Source organism: Eschrichtius robustus, chromosome 16 (genome assembly GCF_028021215.1).
Source record: "Eschrichtius robustus isolate mEscRob2 chromosome 16, mEscRob2.pri, whole genome shotgun sequence".
Taxonomy (NCBI): domain Eukaryota; kingdom Metazoa; phylum Chordata; class Mammalia; order Artiodactyla; family Eschrichtiidae; genus Eschrichtius; species Eschrichtius robustus.
The window spans coordinates 16,125,805-16,140,555 of NC_090839.1; the positions used below are offsets into that span (position 1 = coordinate 16,125,805).

General features: G+C 47.3%; 1 long non-coding RNA gene across 1 annotated transcript in view; it reads left to right on the forward strand.

Annotated features, from left to right (window-relative positions):
- The window catches only part of LOC137750104 (uncharacterized), a 68,011-nt gene extending 65,757 nt beyond the window's left edge, over nt 1-2,254 (forward strand). The window contains exon 4 of the long non-coding RNA XR_011070368.1: nt 2,145-2,254. This is a non-coding gene — a long non-coding RNA (uncharacterized lncRNA). The remainder of the gene's footprint in view (nt 1-2,144) is intronic.
- Nucleotides 2,255-14,751: the final 12,497 nt, after the last annotated feature.

Here is a 14,751-nt window from a genome sequence, read left to right on the forward strand (position 1 = left end):
TTTTAGGATAACCTCTTCATATGGCATTGATTTTGTAATGTCATTTTCTTTTCTTTTTTTAAAATTTATTTACTTATTTATTTTTGGCTATGTTTGGGTCTTCATCGCTACACGTGGGCTTTCTCTAGTTGTGGCGAGCGGGGGCTACTCTTTGTCGCAGTGTGCTGGCTTCTCATTGCAGTGGCTTCTCCTGCTGCGGAGCACGGGCTCTAGGCACGCGGGCTTCAGTACTTGTGGCTCGCGGGCTCCAGAGTGCAGGCTCAGTAGTTGTGGTGCACAGGCTTAGTTGCTCCGCGGCATGTGGGATCTTCCCGGACCAGGGCTCGAACCCGTGTCCCCTGCCTTGGCAGGCGGATTCTTAACCACTGTGCCGCCAGGGAAGTCCCAATGTCATTTTCTTTAGAGAAAATAAGAAGATAATTTAGCCTTTTCTCTAGCACAGTTAACCAAAAGGTTTTTTTGTTTGGTTGTTTTTGTTTGTTTGGTTGTTTGTTTTACTTGTTGATAGTTTAGAAAAGTTTCTTTCAACTTCACAACTCATTATGGGTGAGGTCATAAAATTTTAGGATTGTTGTCAAATTTAGAAAAACATCTATCAAGTTTCTTTCATAGAGGAGGTGTAAGATTTCAGGACTTTTCATGTTTCCTTGATCATTAATCTTAAAAATCCTTTGAATAAGGTGCCGCATATTAATCAGTTTGTTGCCAATGTCCTCTTAGCAATGATGTATTTTGAGTTTTGTTATTTTCATCGATGCGGTATTCCATGACAACTTCCCCTTAGCTGCTAGCTCCTCAAAAATACCACCACCGTGCCAGCAACACCCCAAATGAGGGGAAGTATGACCGAGGGGGAAGTCAAAGAGAAAAGAGTCAGCATTCTTATTCAGCTGCAGTTAGATTAGCTTACTTTGGCAAACTCTACAACACCATGTGATCCAGAGTGTGCCTTGCTTGGGCCCCCCCGCCAGGTCACTGGAAGGTGTCTGGCAAGTGAGGGGCTCTGGAGCTTAAGCTTTGTAGCTTCATGGTAAGCCTGGTAAATCCATTTCTGCCTCTTCCCAGAATGGAGCCTCTGCTCCGCCTACCGCTGTTGCATGTGGGTTACAGCTTCTCATCTTGTCAATCTCTGTTCCAGCATCACTTCATCCAGGAGGCCTCCAAAATAGGTTAGCTGCCCCATGAGGCTGGAGGCCATGTCTGTCTGTCTAGCTTACCCTGTCCCCTCCGTATACTTGGAGCAGAGCCAGGTATATAGTACAACCAGTGACTCCAAAGGCTGAAGTGACCTGCCAAGTTCACCCAGACAGTAACTGCCGGAGTTGGGAATCAACCAGGAAGGAAGGAAGGAAGGGAGAGAGGGAGGGAGGAACTCCAGCTTCCCAGACAGGCTGCAGGCCTTGGACATAGAACTGTGTTTCCTGCCAGACCCCTTCAGAACCCGAGCTGGCCAGCTTCCCTTCCTCCATCCTGGATGGCTGATCAGGAGCCCCCAGAGGAGGTCATCTGAGTCCTAGAGCAGAAATCTCTCTCCCCGGCACCACGGTTGTGAAGCATAGAAAAGAGTGTGAACCTGGGTTTGAATCTCCCGGCCACTTCTTAGCAGCCGTGTAGCTTTGGGCAAGTTGGAATCATGTCTCTATGCTTCGTTCCATGTCCTCATTTCTAAAATGAGCCTTATGACCTCCCCTCCCCACCACAGGGCTGGCTGGAGGACCTTAGACAGCGTTAGATTAGAAGAAGTTTTCTGGCCCTGGAGACAGCACCAAGTTGCAGGGCCCTCTTTGGTTTTTGCGTGTTTGAATTTAATTTTTATTTTATATTGGAGTATAGTTGATTTACAGTGTTGTGTTAGTTTCAGGGGTACAGCTAAGTGATTCAGTTATACATATATCCATTCTTTTTCAGATTCTTTTTTCATATAGATTATTAGAGAATATTGAGTAGAGTTCCCTGTGCTATACAGTAGGTCCTTGTTGATTATCTATTTTATATATAGTAGTGTGTATATGTTAATCCCAAACTCCTGATTTATCCCTCCCCCCATGTTTCCCCTTTGGTAAGCATAGGTTTGTTTTCAAAGTCTGTGCAGGGCTCTCTTTGTGAACCAGGGCCTAAGCAGAACCCTTTCTTTCTCTCTCCAGCCTGAGCCTGTCTCAAGCCCCCATCCCCACCCCAGTCCCTTGAGGGTCCTTCCAAGGCTTCTGCTGATGCTTCTTCTTGGCTGATGTCAACCAAGATGACCAACCTGCTTGTTATGGTAAAGTAACTCTGGACTGAGCATATATTCTGCCCTCCCACCTGCCTCTTGATTTGAGGGGATGAAGGGTACACCTCTGTCCTGGGTGAGCCTCACACCCACAGAGGTCAGAAGGCGGCTGCTTCTGGATTATGAATTTCTCTCGGTGGGCCAGCCCTTTCTCACCAAGTGTCCCCAGCACCCAGCACAGGGCCTGGCCCAGGGTCACACCCAGTAAACGCTGGCTGGGAATTAAGGGAGATGCTGGGACACTGACCATCCCAAAGCAGTCACCCCTGGCTCACCACAGTGGCCACTGGGGAACAAGGGGTAATGTATCTACTGTGTGCCAGGCACCAAGCTCAGCTTTGCTACCTGCTTCTCTTGTTTCCCCGATGCCCTGAAAAATAGGTACTACCATCCCCATTTCACGGAGGTGGAGACTGAGGCTCAGCCAGGACAAACCACTTACTTGAGCCCACCCATATGCTGAATGGTAAAGCTTGGAGGGGATATTCCAATCAGGGCTCCTGGCTCTGCTTACTGGTCTCCTTATTAGTCCTTAACCTAGAATTCCCCCCAGGAAGTCATTTTTTTCCTGTTAAGGAATGCTCCTCTGTTAAAATGTAGCACTATGGCAAATGAGTCTAAAATTACATTTTAAAAATTGAACACTATTTTCTACCCAGGGGTAAAAACAACTGTGAACTCCTCAAGGGAAGGAATGGGTTTTTTGTTGTTGTTGTTGTTCTTGTATCCTCACTGCCTATCACAAGGTCTGGCATGAAGTAGGATTTCAATAGACGTTTGTTGAATGACTGTGTGAACGTGTGAGTGAGTAAATGAAAACAGCCATCTCACCAATCAATGGCCCATCCCTGTAGAATCATAGCTCATTTGGGCAAGATGAGACCCTCTAACCTAGTGGTCACAGACATAGCATGTGGGCTATACAGTTCATAAGAAGGCTTTGTGGGGCTTCCCTGGTGGCGCAGTGGTTGAGAATCTGCCTGCCAATGCAGGGGACACGGGTTCGAGCCCTGGTCTGGGAAGATCCCACATGCCGCGGAGCAACTAGGCCCGTGAGCCACAATTACTGAGCCTGCGCCCCGCAACAAGAGAGGCCGCGATAGTGAGAGGCCCGCGCACCACGATGAAGAGTGGCCCCCGCTCGCCGCAACTAGAGAAAGCCCTCGCACAGAAACGAAGACCCAACACAGCAATCAATCAATAAATGAATAAATAAATAAATAAATAAGCTTTTAAAAAAAAAAAAAGGCTTTGTTTAATCCACATAATATCTTAACATTTTTTTAAACTACTTGTCAATATTTAAAAATTAGGTTTCACATAAAATCTAGATTTTCACCTTGTGGCAGAGACTTTCACCAAATGTCTACCTTTCTCCAAACCCATACCCTGTTCTTCCCTGCACAGAGAAAGACTCTGTTTCCCAGCCTCCCTTGCGGTTACGAGGATCATGTGATTACATTCTAGCCAGTGGAATGTGGGCAGAAGTAATATGTACCACTTCCTGCCCGGTTCCTGAAACCTCCCTCCCAATCCTCCACACTCTTTTCTGGGTCTGTGGGGCGGGTGCAGAAGATCCAGGGGGGGACTCCTAGGCCTTAGAAGATGGCAGAGCCAAAGATGAAAGGAACGGGGCTCATCCATGGCTGTGTGGAGCCTCCACATTGGACTATGGTGGGAACAGGAAACACATCTTTACAATATTAAGGCCACGTGCTTTGGGATTTTTTGTTACAGCAGCCTACCTTGACTAATACATCTTCTCTTGAAAAATCAGAAATCTGGCAACACAGGGCTTACTTTTCTATGTGACAGTGATGAGCTGGACTTTTGTAGCTGTTGTCCCCTTCAGCCTGGCTGGCATTTTCTAGCTCACCTGATCCCTGCTCTCAGTCTGCCTGGCTTCTAGAGCTATTTGATTTTGCAGCTCCTGCTCAAATTCAATCTCTCCCTCAAACATATGGGGAAATTGAGGCACAGAGGGGACAAGGGGCCAGCTTCAGGTCACAGTGTGTTGGGGATAGAGCTGAAACTTCGACTGAAGTCTCCTAATTCCTACTCCAGTCTTCTTCCTTGGGATCTTTCTTAGGAAGTGAAAAAGAGGGAGCTGTTCCAAGTCCAGGGCCCTTTTGGGGTGGAGGGGGAGTTAGGTGGCCAAGAGGGAGAGGGGGCGCCCCAGTTGGTGGAGGGGGGTAACAAGAGGAAGGGAAACCCTGACTCCTCTGTGACTCCAGTTGGCATAAGGCTTAGAAATGCCCGACGGGCAGAGTGAGGAGCTAGGCCTGCAGGTCTGGTTCAGAAGCCTGACTCTAATCGTCCCCATCTCTCTCCCTCTAGGGAAAGGGCCCATGTCCTTGATTGCCTAAGCTCCACTGACAAGAAGCAGGAACGAATTCTCCCTCCCAGACAGTCAAATCCCGAAAGAAATGAATCTGCAAATTAACATCCCATGTTGAGGTAGCTGTGCCAGGAATGTCCGAGTGGTGAGGGCTGGGAGGGAACCCTGTGAGGTGTGGACAGAGCCATCCAGGTGAGCCCTCTCTTAGTGGCTGGGCTGGGCTGGGGCTTCGCCTCCCCCTCTCAGTCACTCTAATTCCCTAATACCTTGAGCACCTGTCAAACATACGTTTTCTGGAGGGCTCAGAGAAAACGCACCTCACCTGAGGAAACTTCCCAGCATCCCTTCCCACGCTTTCCTGCAAGGGAGGCAGCATCTGCCATGGAGATGATTGTAGGCCTCTGTAAGGGTTTGTGTTATTAGTGCTTAATGCACATCCGGTGTAACTGCTGTGTAATCACTTCTTGAGGGCAACTCAGAGCTTTTGTGCCCAAGGCTCTTTTGGGTTCATGGAGTTTTCGAGCAAAGCCTTTCTGCATCAACAGCTCTGAACAAACTTCAAAGACAGAGGGGACTCTCTTTTCTTCTTTCTCTACCCAGGCCCTCAACTTAGTGATTTGTCTCTGTTCCTTTCAATATGGCGGCGGTGGAGGTGGGGTGTTGGATGCAAATTCAAGTCTCCAAGAGCCTTTCCCAGTCTGAGCTGGGGAAGACAGCTGGCCCTCAGTGGAGGAGGGGAGGATAAGCCTTGGAGAAGGTATGAGCAAACGATGCTTCTGGCAAAGCTGCCGTGGGATCCAGGCGGGAGTCTGGTCTGGGTAGGTGAGATCATGGAGCCCAAGAAGGATCTGTGGCTTCTCAGCCGCCCCTGGGCACCCACAATCATCTCTTTCTGGTGGGAGCCAGAAAGTCTGAGCAAAATAATTTAAGTTTAGCACCCAAACTCATTTAGTGGCAAAAACCCAACCTGATCAGTTGTATGAATATGCATACATTATTCTCTGCAGAAATATTAATGTGTTTAATTATGGCATGCTAACCCAGACCCCCCCAATAGTATCTTTTTTTAAAGTTTTTAATTTTATATTGGGGTATAGTTGCTTTACAATGTTGTGTTAGTTTCAGGTATACAGCAAAATTGTTCAGTTATACATATACATATGTCTATTCTTTTTCAGATTCTTTTCCCATATAGGTTATTACAGAATACTGAGTAGAGATCCCTGTGCTATACAGCAGGTCCTTGTTGGTTATCTATTTTATATATAGTAGTGTGTATATATTAATCCCAAACTCCTAATTTAATCCCCCCCACCACTAGCGTCTTACTATAACATATGGCATGTGCTTTCTAAAACCCCCAAACTCCCCAAATCCCAAAATGCATGAGGGCCCTGAGACATCGGTGTTTTAGATAAGGAATTGGGCCACTTATACATTCTAAGTGCTTTACATCCATTAACCCACTTAATCCTTGCAATAACCCTATGGGGTAGAACTTAAGATTCTTCTTCCCATTTTATAGATGAGGAAACCGAGGCAGAGAGAGGTAAAGTGACTTGCTTCACAGCCGGTGTTGGAGCTGGCGTTTGGACCCAGGCATCCCGGTTCTAGAGTCCACTCACTGAACCACTCCACCATCTGCCTTGCTAGGCAAGGTGGGGGTGGGGTGGGTGGGAAACAGAAATAACCATTTTAAGCCTCATGTGCAACAAGTACACACCCAGGAGGGCATACAAGGAGCAAACCTGCTGCCACAGGTGTTGTTGATGGTAACCCAGCCATCCAGGTTGCCCTGGTACTGTCCTGGATTCAGCACTGGAACTCCTGCATCCTAGAAAGCTCATCAGGCCCATCCAGCTGGGATGGATGCTCACCCTAGTTCTTGGGGACCACGTGCCTCTTCTCTTATGAGTATTGTGAGCGTCAGGACCCACTGAGGGGGATTCTGGGGTCTGGGGATGCGTCCTGTTCATACAACATGGCTTCTGAACCCAAACCAGGATCTCCTGTGGGCACTTAAGCAAGACATGGGGAGGAAACCCTGGAGGAGGTGCCGGCTGTGTCAGATTCACCCAGCGGCAGTGTGTCTGTCTCCACCTCAGCACCTTCCTAAGGGGTTTACAAGAACGAGGGCACTCTATCAGGTTTTCCCCTTGAGTGCTGACTTTGGATTCCATTGTAAACACAGTGGGGATATACCCTTGGGAGGAGATTTACTCTGATGTTCCAATTTAGAAATGACTGGCTCACATCCCCAGCTTTGAATTTTAAATCATTAAAGCCCACCCCTGACTTCTCAGGAATGAGACACACCAGAGACTCATAGCCACCTGCCACGGGCTTGCCCAGTCCAGTCTAAGTGCAAAGAAGAAAGAGGCAAGATCCCCGCCCTTGAGAAGCAGGTCTGGGGCTGTAGAGGCAGGAGATAAGCATGCCCCGGCTCAGAGGGGGAGAAAGAGAACCCCATGCGCTGAGGGTCCCGCGGGCTCCTGGAGCCGGTGAGGAAGAAGGGGGGTGGGGTGGGAATGCTATACAATCCTTCTACTGCTGAGGGCTGCCCGAGTGAAGGATGCAGGCTGGAGGCTGCCAGTTAAACATGGCAGACTGAACAGATAGATTTACCTTCACTGTTCTCTGGAGTTCCAGTATGAGGACATAAATGCATTAAAAAAAAAAAAAAAATGCACACCTGTCCGCTGGGACAAAGAGACCGTGTGAGAAGATGACAGCAGATCAGAGGAGTCAACTACATTCTGGAAGCTGGAAAGCAGATGGTGAGTGGGGACTGACTTAAGAAACCCGAGAGGTTGAAACCTGACAATTTACGGGGAGCCATCAGGACACAAGACAATTTAAGATCTTCAGAAAGTCTCAGGGGTTGGAGGGACCAGGAATCTCCAAAGGCCGAGGTGCAGAGCAGAATTAAAACCAGAAAGGCTGGTGGGTAACCATCTGTGGGACAACTGGATTTCTTCTACCCCAGCTGGCACAGGCAGGGCATGACCCCTCCCCACCGGAGCAGGAGGCTCCCTCTCGGGAGAGGCTGGACCATGATGATCTGAGAGAATGTTCACGCAAGGCTCAGCACAGGGCCGGGAATCTAGCAGGTCCTTGGTAAGTTGCTGCTGTCATTATTCTATTCAGCTGGCCTCTTTTTGTCTTGTTCTCTAATTTTCTTTTGGTCAGAAAGAGACTCAAAGACATGAGGCAGAAGAGGTGAAGTGGGCGGCAGAGGCTAGCTGCCTGGTAACACCCCCTCCAGCTAGCCACATGCCCTCCTCACACACTAGGCTGTTTGCCTTCTAATATCTACTACCTTCTTTTTCTTTAGTAACAGAATCTCCCTTTTTAGATAGCTACCTTTCCCCCTAGCTCCAAGGCATTTTCCGGTCTCTTTTGCAATTAGGTGTGGCCATGTGACCATATAAACAGTAGTGTTGTGAGCAAGTCAGGAAGTATCTTTATAAGAGAAGTGGTCTTCCTCCACTCTGCTCTCTGGGCTGCAGATGTGATGGCCAGTGCTCCAGCAGCCATACTGTACAATGAGGAAAGGGGGCCACTTGCTAGGGATGGCAGAAAGAGAGATGGAAGGAACCATCTTCATGGAGTTGCCATACCAGCCTGCATTGCCCACCTTTGGACTTCTTTCACATGACAGAGAAAAAGACTTCTTTCTTGTTTTGGCTACCATTATTTTAGGACTTTCTGTTGTGTGCATCTGATTCTAATCCTGTAAACTTAAGTTGGGGGCAACCCCTCCCTTATTGTCCTCTTTCCTATTCAGAGATCCTAGAAGATGAGAATCAGCAGAGACCTTAGCTGTTATGGAGTCCACAGGGCCAGGGGCAAAATCTGGCCCACAGATGTTTTCTTTAGCTCATACAAAGTTTTTAAAATCAGGAGCTATTTGAACACATTTTGAACATTAAAATGGCAATATTTGGCTTTTCTTGAATAATTGGAGGATCTGGCAACACTGAATTCATTCAGCACGGCAGGATTTAATTGGAGCATCTGCTCCCTCATTGAGCAATCCCCACGTCTATTGCTAATATATATATATATTAAATTTCTATAATATCTATAAGGTGTATATATAATATACAATATCTATAAGGCATATATTATATATATTATATGTAAGGTATATATATTACATATATAATATTTTATAGATACACATAATCCTGTATTATATATAAATCATATATAATCATATATATATAATCCTATGAGCTAGTTTTATATATATATATATATATATTCACGCACACACACACACGTTATCCTATATGCTAGATATGTATATGGGTTACCCTATGAGCTAGGTATGTTATATATATACGCACTACCCTATGAGCTCGATATGTAAATGTGTGTCCCCACTCAACAGATGAGGAATTTGAGGCTCAGAGAAGACTTGCCTAGGTCACAGGTCACAAAGCTGGAAGCAGTGGAGCCGAGACTCCAGTCTGCATTCCATGCTGGCTCTGTCACCCTTTGAGTTTGCAACCCTTGACGTCCCAATCCCTTGCTCAAAGTTTCTCAGAGGAAGACAACAGAGCCAAAGAGGAAGAAATGCTTAATGACCCTTGTCATATTGTATCAATCCAATGGCACTGGCCCCCCTGCTGCACTGTGAGCAAACCAGCTTGGGAATGGGATTCTTCTCTCCATATCCTGTGACTGGTCCAGAGCCAGCTAGGGAACTATGTGCTGAACAAATGAGGTGACCCACTCTCAGTCACACAGAGCCAGATGCGGAGCTGAGATGCAAACCCAGGGCTCCTGCCTGCCCGCCCAGGGCTCCTCCAGACCTGGTTGCTGCCCAACCTATCCTGCTTTCTTTGGGATGCTGACAGAGGTCAAGAGCACAGGCTGAGGTCTAGCATATTTACACTCAAACTCCAGCTTCACCTCTCACCACTTTGAGCCTTGGTTTCTGTACCAATGAACGGAGCTAATCACTTACCTCACAGGGCTGCTGCGAGAATTTGATGAGATCACGCACATACCTTCTTGCGATAACCAGCACCTAATAGATACTCAATAAATAGGAGCTATTATTGTGATACATATTTTGTATGAGTGTGTGGGGTTAAGAGGGATTAATTTGCTTATGTCTTGAAATCCTTTCCCTTATGCTTTGACTTGCCCTCCCTGAACCCAAGGCAGCCTGAGCCCTTCATAGGACTGGACACAAGGTCACGCTCAGGCAAGGGCTTCCCCTATATCTCAGGAGCTTGTGAACAATGATCTGAATTGTCTACTCACCTTCCATCATTCCACCAACATATAACGAGCTCCTACTCTCCAGCAGGCCCTGGGTCAGGGCTGGAGATGTAGGAGAAGTTGAACGTGTCCTGCCTTTGAAGATATCCACCTGGCTGGTGAGGTTAGACAAGGTCCCGTGACTCTGATACGTGGAAGATGATGATAAGTCTTATGGGAAGGGGAGCAAAAGGGCTACCTTCAGGAAGATGCATTCCCACTCCAGCAGAGACTGCTAGTTGCTCATCCACATCCGGGCTCTCCGCTCCTTCCCAGCCTGGACTACTACATTTCCCAGTCTCCCCTGCAATTCAGTGTGGCCACATGACCCAGTTGTGGTGATTGAATGTGGACTGAAGAGTTGCGTGCCGCTTCTGAGCCTGGCCCCTCAAAAGCCTCAACACTCCTTAATACTCTCTTCCCCCTGAATGGCTGGAATAAAGATGACCCCCAGGGTAACCTTGAGACCCACGTGTTGTAGATTCAGAAGGACTGAGTGGAGAGTTTCTGCCCACCCAGAATCGTTACATGAAAAAGAACTCTACTTCTAGCATATTTGCCAGGTATTTGTAACATTCTGTGTGTTACAGTAACTACCATTACCCTAATACATCTGCCTTGAAAGTCAGATTTTTTTCATTATGTAACTTTTCCCCTTCACAACTTTAACAATTACATTTAGTGCTGTAGTACTAAGTTACCAATGTTATTGTCACAACTTAATTCTTTAACTGGAGATAATACTCCTGACCAGTATTGTTTCAGATTGGGATATTCTTATTCATTAGTTCTGTGGGGGTTTTTTTTGTTTGTTTTTTGTTGGTTGTTGTTGTTGTTGACTGGAATTAGATCTTAAACTAGATTTTTCAGGAAGGGTATGTGAGAGTTACAATCCCTGCATGTTTGAAAATAGATCTCGCTTCTCTTCACACAGGAATGATGTACTTTGTGGATAATGAATCTGGGGGAGGGTATCTCTCTCCATCCCTCCTCCAACTCTGTAGACATTGGCCCACTGTGTACTGACGTGGAGAAGTTCAAGGCCAGCCTGTATCACTGAGGGTCCCAGCAGGAACCAGGCGACACATTCAAACTGAGTACTTGAGGAGAGTTTAATAAAGGGATTATTTACATTCAGTTATAAAATGAATAAAGTCTGAGGATCTAATGTATAATATGGTGGCTATAGTTGATAACATTATTATATAATTGACGCTTGCTAAGAGAATAGAACTTAAATGTTCTCACATGCAAAAAGAGGTAAATATGTGAGGTGATGGATGCATTCATTAACTTAATGGGGAAAAATCCTTTCAAAATGGATACGTATATCAAATCATCCCATCGTACACTTTAATCTTACTATTTTATTTGTCAATTATACCTTGGTAAAGCTGAAAAAATACTAAATTTGTATAATATACAAATTATTTATTTACAAAGGAATTATTTACAAAGAAGTAGGTAGGTGTAGCTGTCAGTGCACTGCCCATATGTCCTCAGCGTCACCTCTACGTGGCAACAGCTGCTTCCTACTAATACCTGAGTCAGCATCTCTGTCTCTCTCCCTTTCTCTCTCTCTCCTGCAGGTGTTTTCTAACTGTGCAAGTAAGCTTAGCCACTGTGTTGAGCAACCTAAAAACTCCAGGAACGTAACATCCTGGAGCAGCCCTCCAACAATGACAGTGGGCAGTGGGTGGATAAACCTGGCAGCCTCCTTGCTCCTCAGTTGGATTAGCTCTGGGACACATTCTTCGTCATCTCCGAGTTCCCCGGAGGGACTGAGTTCCAGTTGTCCTGTCTGGTAAGCTGTCTGGATGTATTAGCTTCTCTCACGTCCTGTCTCACTTCTGCCCTCCCCTTCCCATGTTTCCTGGGATCTCTTCCCAAATAAACTACTTGTGCTCAAATCTTTAATCTCAAGCTCTGCTTTTGGGGGGGCCCTAACCCAGAGAGCAGAGTTTAGGGAAAGCAATAAAGGCTAGTGCAGTAGCCCGAGGGGCAGGAGGGAATGGAGAGGGAATGGTGTGGAGAGGGCCACCTGTTGGGAGCCTTGACCTTGGTAAAGAGACACAGTTGACCCAGTGACTGTGTCGGGGGAGAGAGGGAATAAACATCCTGACTTCTCCCTCCTCCCACCTTCTGCTCTCCTGCTGGTGCCCCCTATCAACCAAACCCAACCAGAAGTCGGAGAGCAAGCGAGCCTATTGGTGTTTCCGTAGTGGTCAGGCTGCCTGGCACAGCAGTAGCGAGAAGGGCAGAAAGTGCATCTGGAGGGTCAAACAGAAGACGTGCAGCACATAGCCTGATTTTTTTCCTTTGCATTTGACTTGCTTGGAAAGCATAATCTTGATAGTCCAGGATCTGGGAGAAGGCTTTTCCAGGTGTTAGGATGGAGTAAACTAAGGGGCAGAGACTGGAGGGGCTGGGGTGTGTTGGAGCCAGCATTTGTTATCTACGGCTGCCTAGCAATCCACCCCAAGACTTAGTGGCTCCAGATAACAGCCAGTTATTATATATGCAATTGTGTAGGTCAGGACTTTGGGCTGGGGTCAGCTGGGTAATTCTTCTGTTCCACATGGCACAACTGTAGTCACATATTCAGCTGGCAGCTGTTCTGGTCTGGAGGGTCCAACGTGGCTCCACTAGTGTGTTTGGTTTCTTGGTGGAGATGCTGGAAAGGCTGGTGGACTAAATGACTATACATGGGTTCTCTAGTGTGATGATCTCAAGGTACTTGGATTTCCTACACAGTGACTTAGGGTTCCCAGAAAGAATGTTCAAGAGGCCCCAGTGGCAGCTGCAAGACTTCTTATGACCTAGGCTCAAAGTCCAGGAATGTCACCTCCACCACATTCTATCAAACAAGTCACTCAGTCCAGCCCAGGTACAAAAGGAGGAAAATTAGACTCCATCGGGCAATGGGAGGACTAGCAAAGAACCGTGTCACCTTTCACCAACCAGCAAGTCATCCAGGTTGACTAGTGTTTGCGGAATGTGCTGGGAAGTGATGGGACTGATGTTGGAGAGGGACTGGAATGTCATGACAGGGGCTGGGGAGACAGTAATAAGGTGGAGAGTGAAGGTTCTGGAGTCAGATTCAAATTCAAATCCCAGCTCTGCCATGTGTAACACATGTGCCAAGCAGGCTGTCCTTTCTCTGAGCCTCAGGGTTCTCATCTGTCAAGTGGGACCCATTCCTACTTCACAGGACGCTGTAGAGATTAAATGGGATGGTGCTTATGAAGTGCTTCCCAGAATACCTGGCTCCAAGTATGTCTCAGTAAACAGGAGCCATTATCATGTACCCTGAGTGACACGGGGAGCCAGGAAAGGATCTTACAGAAAACCCCTCTGGCTTCAACAATGTATCCGAAGGATCATTTTTGACCCACTCTCGCCCTTACTCTCACACAACCCAACACAAGCCCAGCTGATTTTACACCCTAAATGTAGCTTGAATCTGATTTTCCCCGTCTCCCCCACTGTCACGGGCATCTCCACCCAGACCCTGCAGTTGCCTCCTTGCTGCTCTCCCACGCATCCTCTGGCCCCTCTGCAATGCCTTCCCCTCAGAGCAGCGAGCCCAGGCTTCATCTCCAGCTGCACACGAACCACATGGGGGATGGTGTTCAAGTACAGACTCCAGTTCAAAAGGGCTGGGATGGGGTCTGAGAGTCTGTGGTTCTAATCTGCTCCTAGGTGATGATAACGATGCTGATGATTTCAGGACCACACTTGGAGTAGCTGCTGGAGAATGTTTTTTCCAAATAAAAGTTTAACCTCATCTTGCCTCCACTTAAAACCCTCCATTGATTTTCCAGTGCTCTCAGGGGAAAGACCAAATCCTCACCACATCCCACGGGCCCCGTGTGATCTGGTTCTTGCCTGACTCTCTGGCCCCTTGCCCTCCACTCTTCCACTCCCTCTTTCCCCCTTATTTATTGTTCATGTATTTATTCTATAATGAAATGAAATAGCAGCACTATCCCACCCAAGTACTGGAACACCACCAATAACCTGAATGTACCTGTATGCTCCTCCCCGCCCCCTCCTCCTTCCGCATTCCCCTGAGATAACCATTCTTCTCAAATTTGTGTTTATCTTTCCTTTGCTTTAAATTTTTCTTCTACTGATGCATGTTTGTCTAAACATGCATATTTTTGGTTTTGCTTTTATTATACATTCTAAAAGTTGCACCATAGAGTATGTAGTTTTCTGCAACTTATTTTTTTATTCAACATTGTTTGTGAGATAGATCTGTGTTGTCTGCTGAAGTTCATTCAGTTTTACTGCAGTATAATATTCCATGGTGTGAATATTCCAGTTTATTTGCCCACCCGCCTGTGGATGGGCATCTGGGTGTTTCCAGTGTTTTTGCTATTAGGAACAGCGCTGGTGGGAACATTCTTGTAGACTTTCTCTGGCTGCACCGTGGGCCGGTTTTTCAAGGGTAAATGCCTAGGAGGGGATTCGCTGTGTGCCCCCTCCTCTCTCTTCATTCCCCAGCTCCCTGGGGTCTCGCACACAGAATGCCCTCTCCATTCGGCTGCCCTCTTCCACTCCACCTGCACCCACCCCGACCCCCTGCACCTGGTAAACTCCGTGTCCTCAGAGAAGCCTTCCCCCACCTGTAGGCCACAGCTGGCCCCCATTAAAGCTTCCTGATTATACATTTACGTTGTATGATTCTGCGATGAGCGCGTGTCTCGCCCGGTAGAGTGCGAGCCCCACGAGGTTTGTGAAGCGCACCGGTTCCCAGCTTCCAGCTCGGGCCTGGCACACTGCAGGCGCCCAGGCAGTAGCGTGACCGTGCCAGAGGGACCGGGCAGGAGGCAGAGCCCGGCCAGGCGGCTGCAGCCTGAGCCCA